This window comes from Sus scrofa, chromosome 8 (genome assembly GCF_054392235.1).
Source record: "Sus scrofa isolate SSC_HxYL_T2T_F1_AM1 chromosome 8, Sscrofa_HxYL_maternal_Yorkshire_Landrace_v2.0, whole genome shotgun sequence".
In the NCBI taxonomy this organism is placed as follows: domain Eukaryota; kingdom Metazoa; phylum Chordata; class Mammalia; order Artiodactyla; family Suidae; genus Sus; species Sus scrofa.
The window spans coordinates 12939712-12961265 of record NC_139390.1 but is presented as its reverse complement, the minus strand read 5'-3'; the positions used below and the strand labels follow the sequence as shown (position 1 = coordinate 12961265).

The 21554-nt window shown below is 39.5% G+C and overlaps 1 pseudogene; it reads left to right on the top strand.

The window, feature by feature from the left end:
• Window positions 1–6984: 6984 nt before the first annotated feature.
• LOC146400330 (dynein light chain 1, cytoplasmic pseudogene) lies at window positions 6985–7246 on the top strand (annotated as a pseudogene).
• The last annotated feature ends 14308 nt before the right edge of the window (window positions 7247–21554 follow it).

Below are 21554 nucleotides of genomic sequence, written 5' to 3'. Positions count from 1 at the left end.
AAAGGTTAAGGCTGACATTCCTTCTGAAAAGTCACTGTGACGGGATGAGGGTAGGAAAATGTCAAACAGAAGGGAGGTAAAACAAATGAAATTCACCGCAGTAGCTGGATTACGTCAAAATCTCAAAGGTGACGAGAAAGGCCTTTCAAGTCTAAATAAAGATGGGGAAATACCAATAATTATGCCTTCTGTTTATCACCCTTCAGGAGCTGAGACATTTTACAAACTTTAACTCATTAATCCTCACAACATGACTGTGAGTCAAGAGGAGGACAACTGGTCTACCTTGCTTCACAGAAAAAACAATGAGACCCAGGGAATGGGATAAGCGGTTGAGTTGCTGCACCATGCCTGCAGGGCTGCCAGCAAAGACATCCAAGTAGGAGCTGGCAATTCTGACATCCAGACATTAAACCCACAGAAACACAGGGCCCCCAAAGAAATTTACCGTTATAACACAATCAAAAGTCCTAAGATTGGAAAGCCATTCTCGCCTCATTAGCTGCCAAGTCTACGATTCTCTGATCTGTTCCTTCTGGGTGTTATAAGAATTTTTCATTTTTGAAAAGCATCTTGAAGCTGTCAGTAATAATAAATAGGGAGCCACAGCTTTAAGATCATAGGCATTAGATGCTAAAGATGAAGTCCATGGATTATATTACACTGTACCTATAGTACTCTCAAGTAGTCTGTATTACTGCTTAAAGTATTTGCTGTTACTCTGAAGGAGAATGAAATCAGGCTTGGTCTTGTGACTTCTGTTGACCTCTCTGTGAAAAGACTAAATACCCCTAGACTGTCGAGGTCAGGTTTGACCATACAACTGCCTTTGACCAGTAAAATGTAAGCAAAAGTCACATTTGTCACTTTTCAAAAGAGGTTTTAAGAATTACTGAATGTTGGAGTTCCCATTGTGGCGCAGCAGAAACAAATCCAACCAGTATCCATGAGGATGCATGTTTGATCCCTGGCCTTGCTCAGTGGGTCGAGGATCCATCATTGCCGTGAGCTGTGGTGAAGGTCACAGAGGAGGCTCAGATTCCGAGTTGCTGTGGCTGTGGTGTCAGCCTGCAGCTGTAGCTCCAATTCAACCCCTAGCCTGGGAAAGTCCATATGCCCTGGGGTTCGGCCCGAAAAAAGCACAAAAGAATTACAGAATTCTCTTGTGGTATAGTGGTTAAGGATTCAACATTTTCAGTGCAGTAGCTCGGGTCACTGCTAAGGCACAGGTCTGATCCCTGGCCTGGGAATTTCCATGTGCCATCAGTATGGCCAAAAAAAAAAAAAAAAAAATTAACACATAGTCATTCATGTGTATTTCTCCTCTACTGAGAGTCCCAAAATTTGCAGAGAGAGACTGTGCCATCAATTCACCCAAAGTCATACAACTGGAAATGATCTGAGCTATGATTTGAACCCAGCCATCTGAGCTCCAGCACCTGTTCTCTTAACCACTATTCCATACTTTCACCACGGGAATAGTGTAGCCTAAAAGAGGGTAACTTGTTTGGTAGAAACCTTATAACCAGCAATTTCTTTAGGCACTGAGAGAATCTGGCTGCAGCTTAGAAAGGTAATAAATGTTTTTCTGTATATATGTTTGCTTAAGGTATTTATGCAAGAGGTATATTTTTAATGCTAGGTGGAAACCTCTTTATACTTAAGAACCAAGTGACCAACCCTTTGTCTAACAGGCTAATAATACTTGCCCTCAAGGGTCTCAATTACAATTCTTCATTCCCAACAATAAGCTGGATCACTGACAACTTACTATTTTCAATCTCCTCTTTTACAATGTTTACTTTTCCCAGCAGTTATTCTTCTTTGTTCCTTGGGCTCTTCTACTCTGGAAACAGAGATTCAAACCACAAGTTTAGAATGTAAGTTCCTACTCCAATCTGCCATTTCCGCAGTTCCCCCATCTCAGGAATCACCACCTCCATTAAACTAGTTGCTCAGAACCCAAGGCTGGAGTCCTTCTTGACTCTTCTCTTTCACTTACACCCTTCACTTGATTCTTTGGTGTATACCGTCTATCTCCAAAACATTCTGCTATTACTTACCTAACCTACTCACATCTCTAAGGCAGCATCAACACTCCCAGGACTATAGCAAGACACCTAACTGGTCTCCTTGCTGCCACTCTTGGCATCCTACAAACTGTTTTCCACAGAGCAGCCAGAGTGATCCTTCTAAAAGATAAATGGAATTCCTCCACTCTCCTCCTTTCAGCCGCCAAGACCTTCCCACCCACTGTTAACACTGGTCAGTGTTTAAGGACCTGTGTGGAATCACCCCACACAGGTTGGGAAGAGATGCTGACAGTCTGATCTCATACATAGTACAAATGGGCTCTAAGACATCACTGTTCCCACCACACTTAGAAAAATATCCAGAATTCTTACAGTAAATTCAAAGCCCTACATGACCTGCCCCAGCTACCCCTCAGATTACACCTCTTCTTGTTTACTGTCCTCCAGACATACTGGACTCTGGGTTTTTCCTCAAACATCCCAAGCATATGCTCATCTCAGTGAATGTTCCTTCCACAGATATTCACAGGGCTCCCATCCTCACTTCATTCAAGTCTGGGTTCGCATGTTGCTTTGTCAATACCCTGTATGAGAAATGAACCTCCCCTCTCCATCCCCTTACACTTGATAGCTTTTTCCACTGTGTAACATACTATTATTTTTATACATCTATAAATCCACTGTGAATATAAGCTCCCTGCAGTAAAGGACAATACCTTGTTCGTTGCCATATCCCCAGCATCTAGAACAATTTCTAGCACATTGTAGGTGCTCAGTAAGTGTTTACTTATTAAATGACTGAATGAAGCAACCAATGAATGAATCAACTAAGAAGATTTTTCAAAATAAAAAGACAGGTGTGTGACTAGTGGAGAGGAGTATGGGACAAGGACAAAGTGTCTTTTGAGTGCTAACTGAGCACCTAAATAGAAGTGAAACCCAAATTATAAAAGCCTTGGTCTGTCAAGTAGAGAGTAAAAAACAATTAAGTGACCAGGTGATGAGTGAATGCAAAAATAATATGTAAAAAAAATTAGACAAGTTTTAGTAATAAATAAGGAGCTGGGGCATGGTTGCTGTAAAGAGAAGATTAAGGACACATTAAGGATAATCTTGGCCCAGTAGAGAAAGTCCACGAGTAGTTGTTGGGAGAGTCAGACACTTATCCAAATACAGTCATTTACATGCTCAGTGATCTTACTCAAGGGACTTCGCTTAGTTTTCTAATCTATATTGAAAGACATATAAAAAGAGGGGATGGCATGTCAGGTTTTCTCAGACCCATTCTTATTGCTTAAGATCATATAGTTCCAAGCAACAGAAACAAACTCTGGCTACCTTAGGTAGTAAAGAAGTTTTTAAAAGGGATACTGGATGGTTCTCCCAGAATCATAGGGAAGAGTAGAGAACCAGAATCAGAGAAGAACAGGAAATAAGGTAGGTCTGGGTGTTTCAAGGCAAGAACAGAGTAACAGTATTCCCAGAATTAACAGCTGCAGTTACCATGTATACCATACTGAATATATGCCAGGCACATCCTACACACTCAAGATATTCTAACTTAATTCTCATAACAACCTTTCACAACCCTATGAGTTAGGTATATTAATGCCTCCATTGCAGAGATAAGGAAGCTTGGCATAGAGCAGTTAGGTAACCTGCCCTACCTATGTTCATTTAGTTAGTAAGGAGTTTAAACCCAGGCTCTCTGGATCCTGAGCATACCATTCATTTAATCTTCTAGTCGAGGTTTCTCAGATTCCCAAAATCCCTCTCACTCCACTAAGTGACTGTGATTTTCACAAAATCTCTAAGAGTCCAGCAAGAATAAGCACAGGACACTAATGTACTTTGTAAAACAAAAAGAAAAGAAAAGAAAAAGAAAAAAAAAAGAAAGAAAGAAAATTAAGGACTATTTCCTGACCTTTTAATGTGTGTCAGAACATTGTGCTAAGAGCTTTACATATAATCTCATTTCATTCTCTCAATGTTATGAGATACGTATTTCAGATGAGGACACTGAAGATTAAAAAGAGCTAGTAATTTGCCCAAGGTCACATTGCCAGTAGAGCTAAGACTAAAACCCCAATTTGTCAGATTAAAATTTTAATTTTTTTAATTTATAAGATATTGAGTTATGCTTAGCTATACAAAAAATTGGAGTGGTCCTTTAGGTGATGGAAAAATAATTCCAAGCATATATAAATGCAAATTATATTATAATAAAAACCTTAGAAGAGAAAAACAAACCATAAATGTGAAAATACTTTTAAGGCTGAAAGCACTAATTAGATTGAATATATTATGCTATTAATAGTACAAGGATATTAAAATCACATATTGATTATAAAACATATTGACCCACTAAAGTAACAAAAGGAATTGCTTTTATAATAAAACATCATAACCTTGAACTTTCTTTAGATGTTGACAGCTCAGTGATCTCCAGCTCAGGGAAGGAGGAAGGAGGGAAAAGTGGATGAGACAGTTGAGAAGGGAAAAAGGTTGAATGTCGGCCTTCCTGTCATGGCTCAGTGGTTAACGAATCCGACTAGGAACCATGAGGTTGCGGGTTGGATCCCTGGCTTTGCTCAGTGGGTTAAGGATCTGGCATTGCTGTGAGCTGTGGTGCAGGTTGCAGACGTGGCTCGGATCCCTAGTTGCTGTGGCTCTGGCGTAGGCCAGTATCTGTAGCTCTGATTCGACCCCTAGCCTGGGAACACCTCCATATGCCACAGGAGCGGCCCAAGAAATGGCAAAAAGACTGAAAAGAAAAAAAAAAAGAAAAAGAAAAGTAAAAAGGTTGAATGTTGATGCCTCCCAGTTACCCTCAAATCAAGTGAACGGTCCATACTATATACTATTTAAACTTCTGTTTCCCTTGCAAGAAAAAAGATCAGTTCACTTCTAGAGAAGATTTTGCAGTCAGTAACAATTCAATGGTACTTCAAATTTTTTTTTTTATATGAAAGGGAGGATAGTGCAGGACATTTTCTTCTTTTCTCAAAATATAGAGAGGAAACACCAAAAAGAAAAATGCAAATAAATAAAGCTATAATTAGTCTTACAGATCCACACATGTATCTATTTGTGAATGGGGGTGGGGGATGGTTATGTCTACATGCAAAGTATCTATACAGAATAGAAAAAAGCAGGCTAGGACTTTTAGCCACAGGTAGAAATTGTAGGTAATCCGGGTTAAGTCACCAACTAATTGCTTGACTCTGGGCAAGTCACTGGATTTCTCTCTTCCCTTTGGTCCACCCCCCTGGTTGGGCACTACACAGAAATTCCCTGAAAACCAGATGTTACATCAAAGACAATATTTCTTGGAGGCCAGCCTTGCTGACTTCTTTGAAAGGCACTAAATTTAGAAGTAGCGTGCAAATAACACTGCTCAGATTAAACTCGCTTATTAGTGGTCCAGATGATAATCAAAGGCAAACAGATGGTCGTTTAATGAATGTTATTGGAAGGAAGACATCTTTAAATATAGGATTTGTGCGAAAAGTTTGCTTTTTCTTACGTGTTATTTTGATGATTGTGTTAGCATGTTGGCATCTCTTTTCAGAATATAACTTTGTGGACTCTCAGAGACATGTTGAGCAAGATCGAAGCTTTGGAGAGCCAGGGGAGGTTTCTCCAAGTCTAATAAGCAAAATTATGCAGTTAAAATGGAGCTTAAAACCCTTAACAGAAAGTGTATCAAGAGCCAAAGCATATATCTTAAGGAATCATAACTGTTGAGTATATACCTTGCTTTTTAAAAATATGACCCTGGGAGTTCCAGTTGTGGTGAAGTGGAAACAAATCCAACTGGTATCCATGCAGATGCGGGTTCGATCCCTGGCTTTGGTCAGTGGTTTGGGGATCTGGCATTGCCATGAGGTGTGGTGTAGGTCACAGATGCAGCTCAGATCCTGCGTTGCTATGGCTGTGGTGTAGGCCGGCAGCCGTAGCTCCAATTCAATCCCTAGCCTGGGAACTTCCATATGCCACAGGTGCAGCCCTAAATAGCAAAAACAAATAAAAGAAAAAAAAAGAAATCTGACCCAACTTATGCAAAATACCAGTGCCAGAGTAGGAAATGTTTCCTTTTACAAAAGATTTATAACAGGATTCCTTATGACCAAGAGTACCCTAATATGCTGAGAATAGGATTTTATTTAGTTAGTTTTTTTCAAGAAATATGCCATCCTCCTTGTACAGCAAAAAATGTGGTTATTGGCTATATCTTATTCCCTTTTACAGAAAAAAATTACAAACTACATCCTAAAATAGGCAAGAATAGCTTTGCACATGACTACTAGAGACTCTGAACCAGCATCAATTCATGTTATCAGTGTTTACAAATGTTAGTAATACAACTTATGTTAATTGGATATTTATAAAGTTCTAGGTATTAGGTACATTTTACAGACAATACTTGTCAAAACAGAGCTACTCACACTAATCAGTTTTCCTGGAGTACAAGTGGGGTAGTCAGAAGCGCAATTCTACAAGGTCATGTATCCAGAGTTTATTCAGGATCCAGAAACTACACTAGATTGAATAGAGAAAAGTGAATATAAAGTATTCTTAACTAGATATAAAGTTATTAATAAGGTAACGGAAGGAGTAAAAGGAGAGCTCTAATCAGTGGCAGGCTGCTAGGGAACCAGCTCTCTGCTTGGGAAAATCTGATTTGTATCATTTGCCACTTTCCATGGTGTAAATACTCCCACCACGGCAGATTTCCAGCTACCAACAGTTTAACCTGACTTGCAAAATTCCGTCAAATTTAACAATAGACCCTGCCAGCCAATACAGGCTGGTTCCAGCACAGAGGTAGCAACTATAGAAAACAGCTAGTACCCCTACTGCTGAGGGAAAAAAGAAGCTGGGATTATTGAAATTTAGACGCCTGGAGGAGGGCCCTGAAGAACAGAGCAACCCCTGTTCTGTGGTAATCATGTGTAACCACAGGAAGGTGATCAAAAGTGCAAATATTTTGGAAGATACGCAACAGAAGTTGGTGGAGTGTGGAACTCAGGTGTTGGAGAAATACAGCATTTAGGACATTGTGCCCATATTAAGGAGTTTGACAGGAAGTACAACCCCACTTGGCACAGCATCACGGAAGGAACTTGGGTATCTACACGACACCAGAAGCCAAACACGTAATCTGTACCTACTTGGGCCAAGTGACCATTCTTCTGTTCAGATCTAGTTAGACGTAAGGAATGAGGCACACACCCAGTGATCCATCCAAAAACAAGGACTGCAGCCTAAATTCCAAATACCAGAGACTGAAATCTTCAGCATCACCTAGGAGGGCACCTCGTCTTTGAACTTTGATTGTGTTGTTTTGAACGGGGCATTCTCTAAATTTCTTGTAATTATACAACAATGGGCAAAGCAGCTGACACATGTTTTGTTTTTTTTCTGCTCTTCGTGTTTTTTACTCCTCAAAATCCTCAAAATTCATTCCTTTCAAAAAATTAATCTGTAAGAGAAGTGTGAACAATAAATACATGCATGTATACATACAGAAAGACATAAAAAGGAGGTGTGACTTGTGCCGGCGACTCTGAAGTGGAGCCCAGAATTTTGAAAGCGTCAGAGTCACTGCAAACCGGATTCGATTCTGACTTTGGGAAGGAACTGCCGCCTCGGAATGGAAAACACTGCTGCAGCGCCTCTCTCAGGAACAGGAAGAGACCCCAAGCCAACAGGAAGCAGGCAGGAAGGAACTTGCCTTCTTCTCCCAGCCTCGCCTCTCCCTCTGGTGCCCCCCGATGGAAGAGGAACAGGGACGGACACCAAAGCCGAAGGCCGTTTGGCAAGTGCAAGCCGCAAGGTTGCTGAGCTGAATGGAAAAACGGTGCTTTGGACCTGAAAGGCAATAGCTTAATAACTGGCCTGGTTAAAACCAAAAGAATAATCCTTTATACTTGTATAACTCTTGACAAGTCGCTACATTTTTTAAAATCTTATTCGAAATTATAACCACCACTTACTGCTAAGTATTGATAAGAACCAAGAACCATGCTCAGTGTTATACACAATGTATCTCATTCAGTTTTCAGAATAATACTATGAGATAGGTATTGTTATCCATTTCACTTATGAGGAAACAGAGGTATAAAAAATTTAAGTGAGTTGCCAGAGATTACACACGCTGATGGGGGCTGAATGGTTCTTATACCTAAGTCCACAGGACTGCCATTCTCAGTGAAACAAACCATAATGATAGCACCAACTTCATGTGAGATCTGCTCAGGAAGATTTATATTCTTAATAAAGTAGAACAGCGATCCTGTTAGTTACGACAGCTCCTGCTCTCAGCCATTACGTACAAGGATTTTGATACTCTGCGGAAAAAAAAAAAAAAAAAAAAGCTCTGATTAAGAAGTCAATGTTAAAGTTGGGGACAAGTGGAAACAAAAGTGTAAAAAGAACAACCTAAACAATTCAAGGGCTTCCATTTTGTCATATAAAATGAGTCCAGGGAGTTCCCATTGTGGCGCAGTGGAAACGAATCCAACGAGGAACCATGAGGTCGTGGGTTCGATCCCTGACCTCGTTCAATGGGATGAGTATCCGGCGTTGCTGTGAGCTGTGGTGTAGGTTGCAGACACGGCTCAGACCTGGTGTTGCTGTGGCTCTGGCGTAGGCCAGCAGCTACAGCTCCGATTAGACCCCTACCCTGGGAACCTCCATAGGTCACGGGTGCGGCCCTAAAAAGACAAAAAAAAAAAAAAGAAAGAAAAAGAAAGACACATATAAAATGAGTCCAGAGTTTGGTGGTCCAAGAAGGGTACAGTAATCCTATGATGCCCTCCAGGATCTAGGTTCTTTCTAGCTTTCTACTCTTGGCCGTCCTTCTTTTGCTGGTGTCTTCCCTTCTCATGCTCCTTCATTGTAGCAAGACTGTTCCTTCCTGTTGAATTTTGAGTCCCTGTTTTGATTGAATAGAAGTGAAGGACGAAGAGCAGCTAATTCTTTTCCTTTTGAAGATTTTCTCAGAAGCCTTTCCCAGGAACTTCTGTTCATATCTCATTGTCCAGAACTGTCACATGGCTCACAGCTGAAAGGGAGGCTGGGACATGTCTTTTGTAAAGAGCCATATTTCCACACAATAGGATTCAGATAGTTTGAAAAAAAGAAAGAAAATTGGTTTGGAAATTATGCACATCAATCACAAAAGAGGATTTGTAATATCAACAACTTATTTCTCTGTTACTTACTTGTCTACATTTACCTTTTCCTAACTTATCAAGTCTGTGACCCAGATTTCCCAAGGCAGCCTCAGTTGAAAGTGTTCATCCCTTTTGTTCCATAAACTCAGTCATATACACCAGCCCTGTGTCCTGACTTTTATTTGGAAAATGTGTATCATTATAAACTATCTACTTGTTTTCTGGTATATTCTTCAACTGCCTTTTAGTTCCTCTTAATTTTCAATTTAAGCACAGCTGACCCTAACCCTACAGTTCCAAAATGTCCCCTTTAGGTTTTTGTTTTCATTTTTTGACCATTTTGTCAAATTTCGGTTGTTTTCAGTAACTCAATTTAGTATTCTTAGAGTTTGGAATCATTGCTGGATCAAACTGAACTTCCTATGAAATGATGCTCTCCTTCGGCAGAGTATCTACTATTACCTCTTCATCCAAGGTAATTGTGAATTTGAAGAGTAAGGGTTAGGAGGTCCTAAGCGTTCAGCCTCTGAGCTGCTTACTCTCTCCATCACTCTGTCTTCGTACTATCTTAACCACAATAAATAAAACCTTGAACAAAAGGAAGATTTCAAGAAGACAGGAAAGCATCCCAAGTTGGCACAGCACCCAGTACCTCTTTTCTTCTCCCTCTCTCTGCAAGAGATCATGGCCCTGAGAATCAATTACCACCCCCCAGTAGTCAATAACTTGATAGGAAGATGTGTGAAGTAAGAGAGAGTTGACACATGATAATTACCATGCAACATCTTAGGCTTTGTTTTAGCAGATTGACATAAGGTGACCTGTGTCTGACCTGTCCTGCACACCCATACCACCAGAGCGGGCCCTTCTGCCTTTTCCCCGCTTTTTCTCCTAGGATGTTTTTAATACATTTTTTAAGGAAGATTTTACGTTTTACAGAGAAATCGAACAAACAATATAGACTGTTTCCATATACCTTCTTCTCCCGTGGTGTATCCTATTATTAACATTGTACTTTAGTATGGTACATTTGTTATAATTAATGAACCAATACTGATACATTATTATTAAATAAAGTCCACAGTTTATTAATGTTTTCCCTTAGTTTTTACCTAATGTCTTTTTTTGGTTAGAGGAGCCAACAAGGATACCACATTCATTAGATTTAATAATCATGCCCTTTAGGCTCATGTTGGCTGTGAGGTTTCTCAGACTTTCCTTGTTTTTAATGACCTTGATAGCTGTAAGGAGTACTGGTCAGATGTATAGTTGGATGTCCTCTATTATAATTTATCTGATATTTTCCTCTTGTCTAGTTTGGGGGTGTGGGTTTACGGGAAGAAGATCACAGAGTTAAAGGATTGTTTTTACCACAACACATCTGGGGTACATACAATCAAATGACTAATTGTTGGTGTTGACTTTGGTCATCTGGATAAAGTAGTGATGGTCAAGCTTGTCCACTATGAGGTTACTCTTTTTTCCCCCTTTCTGTACTGTATACATTTTGCAAGGAAGCCAGTGTATTCAGTCCATATTTAAGAAGTGAGGAGTTATACTCTCTGCAATTAGTGAAGTATCTACACAATTTATTTGGCCATCTTCTGCCTGGGAGATTTGTCTCTTCTACCCCATTTATCTGCTTATCCAATCATTTATCTATGTCAGTGTGGACTCATGGACATTTATTTTATACTTTGAATATAAATACTATATTTTGTTGCTCAAATTGTTGCAGCTTTGGCTATTGGTATCTCCTTCAGTTGACTCTTGTGCCCCTTTTACATAACACATAATCAATGTAGGTTTGTTTTTTAAGTCAGTTTTTGTTTGTTTAGATCTCCCTTATTTGGGGGCTCTACAAGATACACCAGGCTCATCTTGTATTATTTCCTGCCCCAGTTCTAGCATTAGCGATTTCTCCAATTGTATTTTCATCTTTACTGTCAATTTTAGTTTTTTTCAAAGATTCTTTATTCATTAAGTAAGCATGAGGTTACTACTTCCTTTTGCTTCCAGCAAAGAAGAGATGAGCAGCTGACACAACAAAATAAGTTCAAAATATGCAGAGCCTTGAGAGAAGGAAGGAAGAAAGGAGCTTCCCATCTTCCTTTCCACATAGTTCCCACAAGGTGAGTCCCACTCTCAGACTATCAGAGGAGAAAGTCCATCTGAAGAAGAAAGTCACTGCTTGGACCCCCTCAGAGCACCCTAGAATGGATACTCTCCCTCCAGAAGAACCTCTGCTCTCTCTCTTTTTTTTTTTTTTCAGGGAAAGGTCTTTTCATCTCATCATGCAAGAGGACACCATCCAGCACATCTGTGTCTTCCAGAAATGGTTCAAACACTGGTGCCAACAAGGAAAAGGATTAAAAGAGCCCAGGGGACGTCTCTGGTGAAGATGCAAATATCCACAAGCCTAGCCAAGTTGACACACACTCACCCATATCTCTCTACCATCTGCCCTTAGTGCACCATTCACAGAAGATCACAGTGAGATGAATTCCTCCAGAACTTGTCCAATGCAGTAGGTTTGCTTCTTCACTGATTCCCCTCCTCACCCACCCCACCACGCCTGACTGCATGGAGCCTTTACCTGGACTCAGGACTGACTATAGCTGCCTGTCTGGGTGTGCCCAGTGAAGAGATCACTACTGAGCATTTCCTGGATAAACAAGAGGACTATTATAATACATGTGAAAGGGGAAAGAATGCCATATAGTCATTTAGAAAGATGGTAAATACAAGGTACATTTGTTCAGAAATAGATGAAAATACAGGAGTTTTGGACTCTTGGGGGTAAAAAACTTCTATTCCTAATTCTTCCTTTCTTTCTCCTTTATTTAAGTATGCAGAACAGAAATTAAGTCCTCAGATGCTGCAATAAACTGTATTTGAAACCTAGGTCATATAACCTTCTGCAATATATAGCCACTGTGAACCTCAGTTTCTTCATCTATGACATGGGAAAATAATAACCTTACCTCAGAAAGTTGTTATGAGGACGAAATGAGAAAATACATTCAAAAGCACATAGCACAAACACAAGCATCCTATAAAGTTTTTAAAAGTAGCTATTGTTATCTTGAAGTACCTACTATGTGCCAGGCAAAGTAGGCAATACTGAGAGAAGTAAGAACCTTGAAAATCCATTGAGAAATGTCAGACATAGAAGCAATTTCAATACAATTTGTAAATTCAGCAGGAGAGGGGGAAGCAGAATAAGGAATAAGTACTCCAGCCTAGGGATCAGGACAATTTCACAGTGGAAATTCCACATGAACCAGGCTTCCAAGGACCAGCGATGGGGGCTTCCTGAGCACACTAGTAGGAAGGAAATTGAAAGCATAAGGAATAGCATTTGTAAAGGCAGCAGCATAGAAGAGCACAGTATGCCTAGAGGAAGGCAAGAAGTCCAGTGTGGATGGGGACCAGTGGGTGTGTGATGGGGGGAGATGGAGAAGGTGGAAAAGTGGGAGGATGGCAAAAAATGAAGACATCTGATGAAGGCTGATATGGCAGCCTAAGGAGTTTGGCCTCTCTCCCAAAGGCAGTTTAAGGCAGACTTCCAGCTCTGCTTTTGGCCACAGAGCAATTGTACTGTAAATTGATAGAGCAGCATTTGTATTTACTTGTCTACAAGCCAGGCATAGCAAATGCACACATCCCCATGGAAATGTTCATCGCCAGGATCATCAGTAATCAGGGCAGAGGAGGGACAGGGGGTTACACACACCAAAAACAAGTCAACCATGGCGCCCAACCCAGCCCGTTACCTTACATCACCACATGGCTGAACTTACGGAGGATTTGAGGAGGAAGACAACTTTCTTAGTTGAAACAAAAGGACATTTTGCCAAACATTTTTCTCTCTTCCCTCCCTTCTGCACGCACCAGTTCTGGACAATTTTACACCACTGCTTCCCCCTTTCAGCCCTTGCTTCTCTTGACTTCTAGAACAACCTCATTCTCCTGGTTGTCTTAACCTCATAGGATGCGTCTTCTCAGTCTCCCTTGCTGGTTCTCCAGCCCAGATTCCAATTTCTGGACCTCTTCCCCATCTTCACTCATTCCCTAGATGCTCTCATGCAAATGTATTACTTTAAATGTCACCAAGGTGCTGACAATGTCTAAATGTATATCACCAGCTCAGACCTCTCCCTTGAACTCCAAACTCTGTATCTGATTCCCTGCTCAATATTTCCACCTGATATGGCAGGCACCTCAAACTTAAGATGGATAAAACTAAACTTTTGCTGTTCTAAGCCAAATCTGTTCAATAAACATAAATCCAAAAACCCTTTTAAAACATAAATTATCTCCTCACTCCTCTATTCAAAACTATCCAGTAGCTCCTTAGTATTCACAGAAAAGCCAAAGTCCTACAAACTCTCAGCTATTCAATTCCCTCCCCTTTACTGCCTGACATTAATCTCCTACCACTCTTCACCACGGTCGCTCCACTCCAGCCACACTGGCTTCTTGCTTTTCTGCACATACACAAGCACACAGTAGCCTCAGAACCTTTACCCTTGTTCCCTCTGCTAAGGATGCTCTTCCCCCAGATGATTGCAGATCAGATGCCACCTTCTCATGCAGTCTTCGCTAAACACCTTATTTAAAATATTAACTCCACCTCCGTCAACACCCCTTCCAGAACACCCTATATCATTCTCAGCTTCATTTTCTCCTTAGCACCAGTCACCATCTCATAAAGCCTCTCAAATACCTTTAACTTGTTAATTAATTTTTTTTTCTCTTGCCATCACCATTAGAATATAATAAAGCATGGAGACTTTTTCTTTCTGTTTTGTTCACTGTTGTATCCCTACTACATCAAACAGAGCCTGGCACATAGTAGCTACTCAGTAATTTTTTTTTCTTTTTATGGCCCCACCTATAGCATATGGAAGTTCCCGGAACGGGGGTTGAATCAGAGCTGCAGTTGCCAGCCTGTGCCACAGCCACGGCAACACAACATCCCAGATGCATCCATGACCTATGCCACAGCTTACAGCACTGCCAGATCCTTAACCCACTAAGCCAGACCAGGGATCAAACCCAAATCCTCATAAAGACAACATCAGGTACTTACCGCCCTGAGCCATGATGTGCACTCTTCAATAAATTTTTTTAAATTAATGAGCCAATCTATGGAGAAAGCACTGCACTTAGATTTTGAAAACCTAGATCTTTTTGAATTCAGACTGTGACTAATTTCTTTGCATCATTGGTCAGATGATTTGTCTTCTCTGCCCTCAGCATTCTCCTTTGAAAATTAGGAATAATAATCTCTGTTTCTCATACATGTACCAATGATTACCTAGGATTTTAAAATACAATATAGTGGGCACTCAACAAATAATTATACACTCGTTTACCTTATTTAAATGACAACTTCATCTACTGCTAGCAGTTCTTAGATAAAATATGATTTATAAAAAACAAGTTTAAAAAATCTACATTTTAAAGAATTATCATTTCCATACTCCATAGTAACTCCTCAAACTTCAATAGGAAGTTAGGGTCCAGATATATTTTGTCAAGGAAGATAATAGACTAAAATAACAGATTGTTTTATATCAAATATCAACTCATAAAATTATTTGTTTAACAAATATTTATTAAGTACCTACTGGGTGCCAAGCACTGTTCTACGTCATGAAGATAGAACAGTGAGTAAGACAAAATCTCTGCTTTCATGACATTCATATTATGGTGGAGAAAGGAATAAATGAATATATTAACATAGTAATGATTTATAAAGAAAAAGTATTATAAGTTGGCAGAGAGTGATAGCAAAGACAGGGGTACTATTTTTTATAGGATAATCTGATAAGGTAAAATGAGATCAGAAGACTAAATAAAGGATTAAGCCCTAGGAATACCTGAACAGATAATGTTCCAAGCAGAGGAAACAGTAAAGAGAAAGGCCCTGAGGTAAGTTTGACGTGTTCAAAGAACAAAAAGGAGGCCAGTTTGTCTGTAGCTGAATGAGCAAAGAAGAAAACATTCTGAAACGAAGTAACAGATTACCTAGGGACCATAGCAGGTAAGAAGTTACAGGCACTGGCTTAACCACTAGCCATTAACCTTCACACATATTTTCAAATAACATGACTGAAAAATATTTGGGTATATTCCACTTGAGTTTTTTTCTAAGAATTTAGTAATGCTCTCTTTGTTCCCTCAGTGATCATACCATAAACCTAGTATTATCTTGCTTTTTATATTTAATGTGTCACGCACACTTTGCATGAATGTAAGCATTCTTTGAACATACATATTTCTTTTTTTTTTTTTAATTGCTTTTTAGGGCCACACCCAGTGCATATGGAGATTCCCAGGCGAGGGGTCGAATGGGAGCTACAGCTGCTGGTCTATGCCACAGCCACAGCAACTTGGGATCTGAGCCGTGTCTGTGAACTACACCACAGCTCACGGCAACACCAGATCCCCAACCCACCGAGCAAGGCCAGGGATTGAACCCACAACCTCATGGTTCCTAATCAGATTGGTTTCTGCTGTGCCACAACAGGAACTCCTGAACATATATATATTAATTGTTGTATGATGTACCATTATGCTGACGTGCCGCAATTTAATGAACAAGTCTTCATTGTAATTGTTTCCTTTTTTTTCTTTTTTCTTTTCCTTTTTACAGCTGCACCCGAGATATGTGGAAATTCCCAGGCTAGAGGTCAAATCGGAGCTATAGCCACCGGCCTACACCACAGCCGCAGCAACACAGGACCTGAGCCACATCTGCGACCTACACCAGAGCTTATTTATGGTAACACTGGAGTCTTAACCTACTGAGCAAGACCAGGGATCAAACCCACATCCTCATGGATATTAGTTGGGTTCTTAACCTGCTGAGCCACAACAGGAACTCCTTAATTGTTTCTTATATTTCACTATTACACATAGTGCTCAGACTAATATAATACTTCTATATTAAGGCAGACGACCAAGCCAACTTCTCCTTCTATCTGCTTCAAATCTCCAGAAATGACAGAAGGAATATATAGGAGGAAGAGAAAGTAAGGATGATGAAGAAGAGAAAGATGAAAAGGGAGAAGAAAAAGAAAAGTATGAGAAAATAATTTTTTTATCAGTGGACCATAAATTTGAAGGAATCTCTGAAAAATAAAAAGCAAAGGGATCAGATGAACATCTCCATAAAAGCAATGAGCACACTAGCAAATAATTAAATCAACATTTTCAGGACTCTGGAAACTAATGAAAGGCTTAAGGTAATCGAGGGAGGGTTTATTAAAGAGAAATGATTGATTCTTGGTAAGAATAGTGAGCTTTGTGATGTTTTAACTTGCCCTATTTCCATCCTCTCTCCCCAGCTCCATAATAGCCTTGAAAACCAACAGGTATGCAGCTATACTACTTATGGAAAACCACAGTCTGCCATCAATGGAAGGAACAGAGCACACTTAGAGTCCACTCTCCACCCCCACCCCCACCCCCACTGCAAATCTTCATCACAAGAGAATTATCATTATTTGGCTTGTCTGGCAACACCTTGATATTCTAATTGTGTTCTTAGCATCTGTATGTCTATTTGGCATCCATTAATCACAGGGCAAACTATCAATGACACGCTTACCTCTCTCCTACAAATCAGCTTGCCTGAACTTCACCTTTCATTAGCAGCTCCTAGGCTGTGCCCTCACCCATCTTCTCATCTGACTCTCACACACCAAACCAATGTTTCCCTTTCCCTAAATCATTGTAGGGCCAGGTATGTGGCAACTAGAAACCACCTTTCCCAAGGCTCTGCCTTGCCTTTCCCACAGTAACCCCAAGAAACTGGGCCTTCCCTTCATTCCTGCTTCTGCCTAACCCAACCTGGTATTTATCTCTGGTCCTACATGGTGTGGTATGTCCCCTTTTAGTGATCTTGACCTCTCTATGTCATCATCAGTCAATCTCTATGAGTTCAATCTCAGGTTTAATTTTTAAAAAACCTGGAAGTAGAAAATTGACAGAACACTGTAAAGCAGCTAAAATGGAAAAAATAAAAACCATTGTAAAATAGTAAATAAATAGATAAATAAATATAAAATAAAATACTATTACACTAAATTTTTTATCATTTCTAACATTCAGAAACTAGGAAAATAATAAAAATGCCCAAAATTATAAAAAAAAAAAAAGTTAAAGAAAAACCCTGGAAATTCCAAATCATAAGACTTGTCTTTATTTGACCTGACTTAGAGCTCAGTCTTGTAACAGGCTTTTCCATGGGGCATTTATTGAAAATAGCAGTGGCAAAGATTTAACATCACAGCTGCTTGAGTTAGGATTAACAGCTGGGGCTGACAAAAAGATGACTAAAAAAAATTTTTGTAAGTAATTAGAGGTCCTTAGATGTCTTTGAGAAAACTCCAACATATTCCTGGGAATCTAGAAGACAAAGTGTATGCTCAGGAAAAACCTAAGAAAGCTCTTGTCTCTGACCTCTGTCTGAACTTGAGGCTCTGCACAGACAGGAAGTGAAGGGTAAGGCAGAGCTGTAACTAGCAGAATGTGAAAAGTGTGCCAAGCAAGCACACAGAACCCTTTGACAAAGGCTGGGAACATTATTAGTTCAAAGCATTCAAGGAAATCCATGTCTAATTATTAGCTAGGCCAGCTGACCAGAGACTTTTGTGGCTACCCATGACAAAAAATACTGACTTTACATAATTAGTTAAGGAAAATCACTAAGCACACAAATTGCAGTGATAACAAACATAAACAATGACAACAAGCCATGAGAAAGTGGGGGAAATTTGGTTTCCATAATTGCCACAAAATATTATTTAAAGTGTTCAATTTTCAACAAAAATTATGACATAAAAAGAAACAGGAAAGTATGGCCATTACCCAAGGTTGCAGGGGGCAGGGGAGACAGTTAATAGAAACTGTCTTTGAGGAAGTCCAAACATTGGACTTAACAGACAAAGTTTATTTTTTTTTTTTTTTCAGGGCCGCACTCACAGCACATGGAAGTTCCCAGGCTAGGGGTTGAATTGGAACTATGGCTGCCAGCCTACCACAGCTATGGCAGCGCAGGATCCGATCCGTATCTGCAATCTACACTAAAGCTCACAGCATGCCGGATCCCCAACATACTGAGCAAGGCCAAGGATCAAACCTGCATCCTCATGGATACTAGTCGGATTCATTTCCACTGAACCACGATGGGAACTCCCCAGACAAAGATTTTTTAATATAAATATCTTTTATTTATTTTTTTTTATTATTAAGTATAATAGATCTACAATGTTGGGCCAATTTCTACTTACAGCAAAGTGACAAAATCAGTCTGTGTTAAGGGTCTCCACAACTACCTTCAAGTTCATGATTCACTAGAGAGACTCACAGAACTCAGGAAAGTTACGATTATGTATTATTACAGAGAAAGGGTACCACTGGAATTCAGGAATGGAAGAAAGCACAAAGGGCAGAGTCCAAGAGAGACAAGGCAGAAGCTTCCAGGTGTCCTCCCATTGATTGTGACAACATGTACTGAGTACTGTCAATCGGGAAATTCACCCCAGCCTTGACGACTAAGGTTTTTAATGGGAGCCAGTCACATCATTTCAATAGAGGTAGAAAAAGTACTTGACAAAATGTGATACCCAGTCATGATAAAATACCCAACAAACTAGGAATAGAAGTAAACTTCCTCAACCTGATAGAGGAATTCTACTAAACATAAAAACTAGAATTAACGTCATACTTAATGACGAAAGACTGAATTCTTGCTCCCTAAGATGAGGATTAAGACAAAGATTCCACTCTCTCTACTTACAGTCAACATTGTATTGGAAGTTCCCACCAAGGACATTAAGCACAAAAAATAAATAAAAGAACTCATACTCACAGCAATTTTGTAGGCTTGCATAGATTGGAAAAAATTGAGTCACCCTATGTGCACGAGGTCAAACGAGGAGATGCTCTGCCTTCTTATTTCAGCTCCCATACTGTAAACAGGTGTCAATGTTTCACCATCCATTTAGTACCATATTTGCCTCACTTTTGTGCTCTGTTAGCAGCGGGGAGATTTTACCATTTAAAGTGGTGCCCAAGCATAACATTGCAGTGCCGTCTAGTGTTCCTAAGCCCCAGAAGGCTGTGCTATACCTTGCAGAGAAAATATGTGTGTTAGATAAGCATGGTTCAGGCCCAAGTTATACTTCTGTTGGCCATGAGTTCCATGTTAATGAGCCAACAACATATTTTAAAAGTGTATTTAACAGAAATACATATTAAAAACAAAGTTACATGTTGATCAGCTGATTAAAATGGTGTGACCAGGGGTTCACAGTAACTTAACATATTCCTGGAACTTAAGGTATTTTCCCTGGAGCTTCAGTATTCACTAATTCAATATTCAGGGTGACTTTATAGGAATAACTACCATGAATAATGAGAGTTGACTGAAAAACTATTTGCAATCAGAGCACAAAATTTTTTAAAATACATAATTTTGCATAAATAAACAACTTAAACCATCTAAAAGCCTAAAACAAAGTTCTAACTATCTTCTTTAAAATCTACCAGCTGCTTTCCCTCTCCTTTCAACACGAAAAGGGTTCTAAACATAATCGACCAGTACTGGCCTCTTGAAATTCCCGAAAATTTCAAGAATATTTATGCGATTACATCAGCCATCTTTTCTGGGTGTTAAAGTACACTGTTTTTTCTTTCTTTAAAAATAATCATCAATTATTTTCTTGGAATTTCTTGGAATTATTTTCTTTTGGGATTTCTATGGGCGTCTCAGCACATCATCAACTTTAGAAAGAGGATAAATCTGCTTTTTAATATTTAGAACAGTCAACCATTTTCATCTTGTTTAAATAAATTAGCTAATAATTAACCAGTAAGAAGTGGCAACACACAAACAAATTAAATTAATGGAACAAAAAGTAGAGTACAAGGAATGGTGAACTTAATGAAGACAAACTGGGAAAAGAGGCTAAAACCTTGGAAAATTTACATTCATATTATTTCTTAGAAAAAAGTACCTTTTTGAAAGGAATTTATTTTTCACTTCCTTAAGAAATAGAACATATCCATTTTTAAGTAGAAATATAGTAATTATTCTCCCTTATTTGCATATTGGGCAAGACTTGCTTCTGTCAACCACTTATTTATAGTTCTAAAACTTGTGAAAGAATTAAAACACAGGATTAATGACAGTACCACTCGAACATGTTTCGGAGAGAATTTTGTTCTTTCTGTCTTTGAACAATAAAGCAACGAAATGTGCAAACCATTGTGCTAATACACGAAGTTGACCTTCAAGTAGAGAGAGTAGAATAGGAACACTAAAATTTGTCAAATGTTTCCAAATATACCTTACTGAAGCCGATTCCTAATTGTTTGGCTCTGTTGTGAAGAGTACAAAGATTGGGATTCCCAGTTTGCTAGGGGCAGGCTATTCGGTATATAACAGCATAATTCTTTACAGCATTTCCATTTGTCATCAAAATGTTTTAGCAATGAGGGACCTATGAAGAGGGGGATAGAAAGAAGGGGCTCATATGATTCTCCTTCCTATTTCACCATTCTCCAGTGTTCTTTTCATCCCTATGATTTGCCATGTTTTTTTCTGGCCTAAGATAACACATTTTTTTTTTTTAATTCCAATTAAAAAGCTGCTTCTTGGGTTTCCCGTCATTGGCTCAGTAGTTAACAAATCTGCCTGGGTACCATGGGCTTATGGATTTGATCCCTGGCCTTGCTCAGTGGGTTAAGGATCCGGCATTGCCGTGAGCTGTGGTGTGGGTCAAAGACGCGGCTCAGATCCCACACTGCTGTGGCTCTGGCGTAGGCCGGTGGCTACAGCTCCAATTGGACCCCTGGCCTGGGAACCTCCATATGCCTAGGGCACGGCCCTAGAAAAGACAAAAAAAAAAACACCCAAAAACTGCTTCTTTCAATTGAGGAGTTAAATGGAAATATTTTATCATTTAGCAGAACCAATTTTTAGTTTAATCTGACATAAAATTATAAGATAAATTTCATAAATATTCTAATACCTCATAAGATTTTAAAAGCAATTACAAAAATAGAGGTAGAAACAGACCTCTGTATCCTTCTCATCAATAGGTTAGTCAAGAGGAGAATTTGGCCATCTGTGTCAATATGAGAATTCTAGGCTTTTGGGTATAGACTAAAAATGTCACTTTGGACTATAAAGAAACCACAGGCTTCCAAAGCATTGACCAGCGGGAAGTTATTTTCTGAAAGAAGGAAGGAAGGAAGGAGGGAAGAAAGAAAGAAGGAAGGAAAGAAGGAAGGAAGGAAGGAAAGAAAGAAAGAAAGAAAG